Source organism: Ailuropoda melanoleuca, chromosome 9 (genome assembly GCF_002007445.2).
Source record: "Ailuropoda melanoleuca isolate Jingjing chromosome 9, ASM200744v2, whole genome shotgun sequence".
Lineage (NCBI taxonomy): Eukaryota > Metazoa > Chordata > Mammalia > Carnivora > Ursidae > Ailuropoda > Ailuropoda melanoleuca.
Window position 1 is genome coordinate 19,189,083 of NC_048226.1, and position 6,473 is coordinate 19,195,555.

The 6,473-nt window shown below is 53.6% G+C and overlaps 1 long non-coding RNA gene across 1 annotated transcript; it reads left to right on the forward strand.

Moving 5' to 3' along the window:
- The first annotated feature begins 6 nt into the window (after positions 1-6).
- Positions 7-6,467, forward strand: LOC109490553. Its single transcript, XR_002143883.2, has 3 exons — positions 7-217; positions 651-735; positions 6,158-6,467. It is a non-coding gene; the product is annotated as an uncharacterized LOC109490553 (long non-coding RNA).
- Positions 6,468-6,473: the final 6 nt, after the last annotated feature.

A 6,473-nucleotide genomic window follows, 5' to 3' on the forward strand; every position in this document is an offset into this window, starting at 1 on the left:
GGCCCGGTGGCGCCCCTGGGCCCGCGCTCGTGCGGCCCGCACCGGGACCCGCGCAAGCCGCGGGCCGGGCGGCGCGGGAGGCCCGAAACGCCCCCCACCGGGGAACTTCTCGCAGACTTTTGGGGCTCTCGGGACAGACAGGCCAGGGCGGCCCCGAGCGGCGGCCTTGGCCCCGCAGGTTCTACCAGGAGCCCCAGTGGCCCCGGGGACTGCTCAGGTGAGTCCAGACTGGTGGGCCGAGGCCCCGGCGCCCTCCCACCCGTCGGGCATCCCGGGGGGCCTCGTTCACCAGGTCAAGTTTAATCCCCTTTAAGGGTGGCCTTGCTCATCCCGGTGTGAGATGGTGGGCTTGCAAGGGCTCTGGGTTCTAAGGGAAGGAAGCCACAAGGAAAGGCAGAGTCATGGCCCCGTTCAGAAAGGAGGCCTGATGGAAGATGCACGTTACGTGGGGGCAAAGACAGTGGACAGATGAGCCGGGTTCAGCGAGTGCGCAGGAGAAACCCATCAGCACAGCCCGGAGGCTACAGCCCACCTCCGGAGGCAGGTGGTACAGGGGAATCCCCAAGCTGTCCAATTCGTAGCGTGATCTGTCCTTGTTGAGCGCGGGGCTCCACCTGCAAATGGGGATGACCGTAGTCTCTTCCCCGTAGGGCTGTTTTGAGGATGACATGAGCTCTTGCCACGCAATAAGCTGCCCATAAACGTTTGTGTTTACGAGCTCGGGGCCGCCACATGGTAAGTGTTCACTTGTGTAGACTCTTACCGCTCCCACTGAGCTGGGACCAGTCAGTGGGAAAGTGAGTTGAATCATCCTTGCCCCTGCTGCCCGGAGCAGCCTAGAATGCACCAGATAATTATTTGGTGCACCCTGGAGAATTACAGAAATGTTCACCCTGTGAAGGAGCAAGTGGTGAGAGGCAAGGACCCCTTTGGGATCTCTTCCCCCATTACTTTCAATACCTGTTGGTCCCAACCGGCCTCATGTGGAAAGAAAGCCTTTACCCTGATTAATACAGGAGAGGAAACAAAATATAGGTCCAGGAGGCCTTGAGGTGGGAGGGCAAAACCACAGATTTGATGTTCAGTGTCTAGAAGAAAATCCTGTACAGAGCTCACTTGAGTCTGTGGCTTGGCACACAGAGGTTGGGCAATGAGGGGCAGGAGGGGTGGGGAGACAGCAGGATCCACGGAGGTGTCTTCCCCAGGTCCTTTCCAGCCTCCCTCTCAGGAGCCCTTTGGTTTCGTAACCCACATGATTCATCCTTTCTGCAGGCGTGAGTCACCCCGAATGGAGGTGGGAGAACGGGAGGTGTGGTGGGAGGCCCAACAGGGACAAGCCAAATCTTTATTCACAAGGGCTCCTACCAGGGGCCCCTTTTGGAACCCAGGGATTGATTTCCCACACGTTTTTCTCTTTTCTGCACTAGAAGCAACTTCTCCCACCTTCCTTCCCCTGGCCAAGTGGGGTCAGCTCCCTGGGCAGACACTCGAGACCTGCCCCACAGTGCAAAATGCAGGCCCCTTGCTTCCCTAAACACTTGCCTGCCCCTACCCACTTAGGAGACAGGAGGCCCCAGGGTGAGCTAGGCTGCCCTAGAGGAGATCACGCACACTCTATCCGGCAGACACATAGTCAGAACCCCCAGCCTATCTCTTCCCAAGGTCACCCTACCTGTCCACGGAGAAAGGACGTTGGACTGAGTCAGGAGGCTGGATTAGAGGCCTCACTCTGTAACTTACCAGCAATACATCGGGGCAACACCTGTCACCTGGACTGTGTCTCAGCTCTGTCCCAGATCCTGTGTTGTACTTCTTCAAGTATGTGGCCCTCTTCAAAATAATGCTATGCTGCACATAATCGAAGTTATTATGAAGCAACTTGTCCCTCCCAAGAGGGTCCCCCCAAGACAGCAGTGATTTTAACAGGCAGAGATAAGGGTTTTTCCATAATAATTTGGTAGATTAAGGGATTCAGCCCACTGAACTGAGGAGCCTAAAATGCATCTGAATTTTTATTTGGTGGGATCTGAATTTATTTTATTAACAGATCTGGTCCTTTCAGGCTAAACTTTGCATTTATTGTGGAAGTGCCCGGGCACTGTCTTGACTTCAATGTTATAGGAAGACCAGTTTCCCACAATGGACACCCTAAATCTAATCACCTCTTGTGGGTTTCCTGTTGATTTACACGGTGAGAGGATTAGCCAGTCACAGAAGTACCGGCCCTTGCATTGTGATAGGATCTGTAACAGAACTTGGCTGGTCTTCCAGCCAAGGGGGGGATTTACTCCTCACTTAGGCTCCAGCTCCCCAGATGGCCCTTGAAGGTCCCACAGCTGGGGGCAGAGGCCAGGGTGGATGGGGGTGAGAGGGCTGATCCCCGTATGTCAGAAGGCCTGGAGAGAGACAAGACATGGACCAGAAAGGTGATTGGAGTCTGGTCATATTTCAGAAGGTTTTTAAAGATTATTTTATTTATTTATTTGAGAGAGAGCAAGAGCATGAGTAGGGGAGAGGGCAGACGGAGAGGGGGAAGCAGACTCCCCACTGAGCAGGGAGCCTGACTCAGGAAGCCTGAGATCATGACCTAAGCCGAAGTCAGATGCTTCACCGACTGAGCCACCCAGGCGCCCCCATATTTCAGAAGTTTTGGAAAATGCTAATACAGAGATGTGGTTTTTTTAAATTTAATTTTATTTATTTATTTGGCAGAGAGAGAGATAGCCAGCGAGAGAGGGAACACAAGCAGGGGGAGTGGGAGAGGAAGAAGCAGGTTCCCAGCAGAGCAGGGAGCCCGATGTGGGGCTTCATGCCAGGACCCTGGGATCACGGCCTGAGCCAAAGGCAGACGCTTAACAACTGAGCCACCCAGGCGCCCCAAGATGTGGTATTTATACTAGACTCTTCCCCAATCGGGCAAGAGGAGGGGTCATCACTGGGAAGATGTTATTGACGTGTGTGTTCTCGGGCCCACACTTGACCCCTTCACAGCAAGTGCAGAATTGCACAGCTGGGGCCAAGGACTGCCCAGTACCACCAGGACCACTGGGCAGCAGAAGGCACCACACAGCCCTCTGGAAATTCGATGCACAAGTTGCATCCGTTTAAGCAATAAACACCTTACTGAGAAATTGCATTTTGGAGCTGTGTTCAGTCCCACAGGCCAGGGGGGCCTCCCTCAAGGAACGTCCGATGGGCACCACCTTCAGGATATTGGAGAAGAGCATGCAGTCAAAGCCCGGCTTCACCATGATTCACATGCCACCTCAGGCACAATTCTCCAGTATCTTCTGCTGGAAACGGCAGTTGTGGTGCTGTCCCCGGGGCTGGACTCTAGGAGGCCAACAGGAGCTGATGCATGCAGAGCCCTGGCCCAGCACCTGCTACTGCTGAGTGAGCACTCAACAGTGGTGACAGTGGTGACCGCGCTGCTGCTGGGTGCCAGGAGCCCTAGACTGAGCGGAGGGACCGGGCAAGGCTGCACACTCTGCCCCTCTGTGGGATTCACGGGCGTGTAAACGCTCCACCCTTCAGCCAAGCCTAGTTGCACGTTTTCCCAACTTTCAGCATCCTGGACAAGGGAGGGCCTAGAAAAGATCGGACCTCTCCTCTGCCCCTTCACCCTAGTCCCTGAGAAACCTTTCCTTGGCCCTGGGTCTCTACAAACCAGGAGTCCCCCCAGCTGGTTCCACTTTCTCCCATTCACACTTCTCGTTTCTCTCCTTTCCATCCATCCCAAATCCCCCCACAGCTGCTCCCTCTGCGTGGTGGGGCAGGGCTCTTCCCCTTCTCCATCCTTCTGGGAGCTCTGCCTTCCACTCTGTGTTAACGCCCACAGATCTTGACATTTCCTCAGTGGGTTCTGAGTCACGTTGGACTCGACTCCTCTCGTCGGGGTGTGTTGGGGGGGAATGTTTGACCATCTCAGGTGGGGAAGGGAATGGAGCAGCACAAAGCCCACTCCACTCCTGCCCACTCTTTGCCTCTCTGGTTAGACTTTCCCTTTATATCTAGATCCTCATTGTCTTAAGAAAGAGCCTTGTAAAAACTGCTTCTCCTGCAAAACAATTATCTAGCAATTATGTATCTTAGTGTTCCTTTCATACACTCCCACGTGGAAATTTAGTGTCAAACAAGGAATTTAGGAGCAAAAAAGCAGAAACTCCCTGAGAAACTCTTCCTGACTAACAATGAGAGATTTGCAAATTATCTGGTTTCCCTTTTTGCCTTGGCTTCCAGGAGGCCCAGAGCAACATGTGATAGAAAATCATAGTTGTGGGGGCACCTGGGTGGCTCAGCGGTTAAGCGTCTGCCTTCGGCTCAGGGCGTGATCCCGGCGTTATGGGATCGAGCCCCACATCGGGCTCCTCCGCTATGAGCCTGCTTCTTCCTCTCCCACTCCCCCTGCTTGTGTTCCCTCTCTCGCTGGCTGTCTCTATCTCTGTCGAATAAATAAATAAAATCTTTAAAAGAAAGAAAATCACAGTTGTTTATTTCCTCCTCCCCACAGCAGGTAGAATGCTGATTTTGATTTTAAGTGCTAGAATACCCAATTAAAAGAAGCATGAACAGTAAAGATGGAATTTGGTGCTAGGTAGATCCAGGGTTGTTAATTCAGGAGCTCAGTGGTGTCAGGTCTCAAGATAGCTTTTCTGGGGGCGCCTGGGTGGCTCAGTGGGTTAAGTGACTGCCTTCAGCTCAGGTCATGATCCAGGGTCCTGGGATCAAGCCCCGCGTCAGGCTCGCTGCTCAGTGGGGAGCCTGCTTTTCCATCTCTCACTCCCCCTGCTTGTGTGCACGCACGCATGCTCTCTCTCTATCTCTCTCTCTGTCAAATAAATAAAATCTTTAATAATTATTAAAAAAAAGATAGCTTTTCTGTACTTTGCCTCGCTTTCTCCTCCTGTGCCTAAATCACTCCCTCAGACTGGAGCTCTTTAGACTCTCAAGATAGCATCCAAGGAAGAAAGGGCGGCACACCCAGCTCGTTTCCCCTCAGGCCCTACTGATCAGAACTGGGTCACCAGCCCACCCCATCTGCCAAGTCATCACTGACCACATGAATGGGTTACCTAGGTTGGTTTGTAGAGGTCTTGGTTTTTCTCCTGGGGAAGCATTACTGCCCCAGAGTGAGCAACACCAGAGATCTGTTTGCAAGAGGCCGCTCTAGGGAGGCTGTTGGCTGGGCACTCACCCTGTTCCACCACCTCCTTATCTGTTTCTATTCTATCACCTTCCTATACATCCTGCTGGTACAGGGTGGACTACAAATGAATATTTATTGAAGGGAGGGAGAGAAGGAAGGAAGTCTGCTTAGGGGCAGCCCCCCACCCTCATGCCAAGCAGAGCCTCAGGATCACATCGCACGTCACCCAAGCCTGGCAGGATATGCATCTTATTCCTGTGTGAAGACATCAATCCGACTCCGGGCTGAGTTTCGGGTTCATTGCCTAAGTACTCTTCCCAAGTGAGAATAAATTAGAAGTTGGCTCCCTTCATAGTCACGGCAAATGGAGCGAGGCGGAAGACGAGGTGGGAGTCGGGGGTTTGCAGTCACAGGCCAGGGAGAAGAAGAGCTAGACACGTGTCNCTCCCTTCATAGTCACGGCAAATGGAGCGAGGCGGAAGACGAGGTGGGAGTCGGGGGTTTGCAGTCACAGGCCAGGGAGAAGAAGAGCTAGACACGTGTCCCTTCTAGACAAGAATCATTTTGGGAACCTGGGTGTATAAATAGATAGTGGGGAAAGTGCGTGCCAGGGGACATAAACGAAGTAGCCTGGCTGCAGAGGGTGGCAGAATTGGCTGTTCAGATTCTTCCTGGAAAGTTCCCCTTCCTGGAAAGCAGATCCCACCCTCCAGCTTCTCTCTTCCTCCAAGGAAACAAGGGCCAGGAGGCACAAGCATGGTTATTTTTCTGCCCTCCTGTTCCTGGGGAAGAGGGTCTCCCTGCCCCTCTCCAAAGCCGCCCCTGCCTTGTTCCCTGGTCCTCATGGCATCCCTCCCTCTGTGAGATCTTGCTTTACTGAAACAGTCAACTTCTCCTCTCCCCAGATCATTCCCTCAGCAGCATATTTACCGGAGCCCCTCACCCTACAAAGGAACCGTCACCATCTTGCCCCTTCAAACCATCTCTCTTCCCCTCCTCCTTCCTTCGCAGGCAAGGTCCTGGAAAAGGTCACTTCGGTCTTCACCTGAGTGTCACCCTGGACCCAGCTCCCTCCTGACTCAGCAGCTGCACCCGCAGTGGCATCAACCAACCAACCGCAGCTGGAGAAGAAACAAAGCCACCTGGGTCTCCCTGGACATTCCTCATTACAAACCTCTGCAGTCATGCTGAAAACCAAAACCCACTGTTCTCAGTGGCTGTTTCTGCCTTCTTGCTGCAAGCCCCACTCGTCCCCACCCCCCGCCCCTGCCACCTTGCTTGCTTCCTCCTTAGCTCTTTCCAAGGAGAGACCTCCCCACCCCATCCC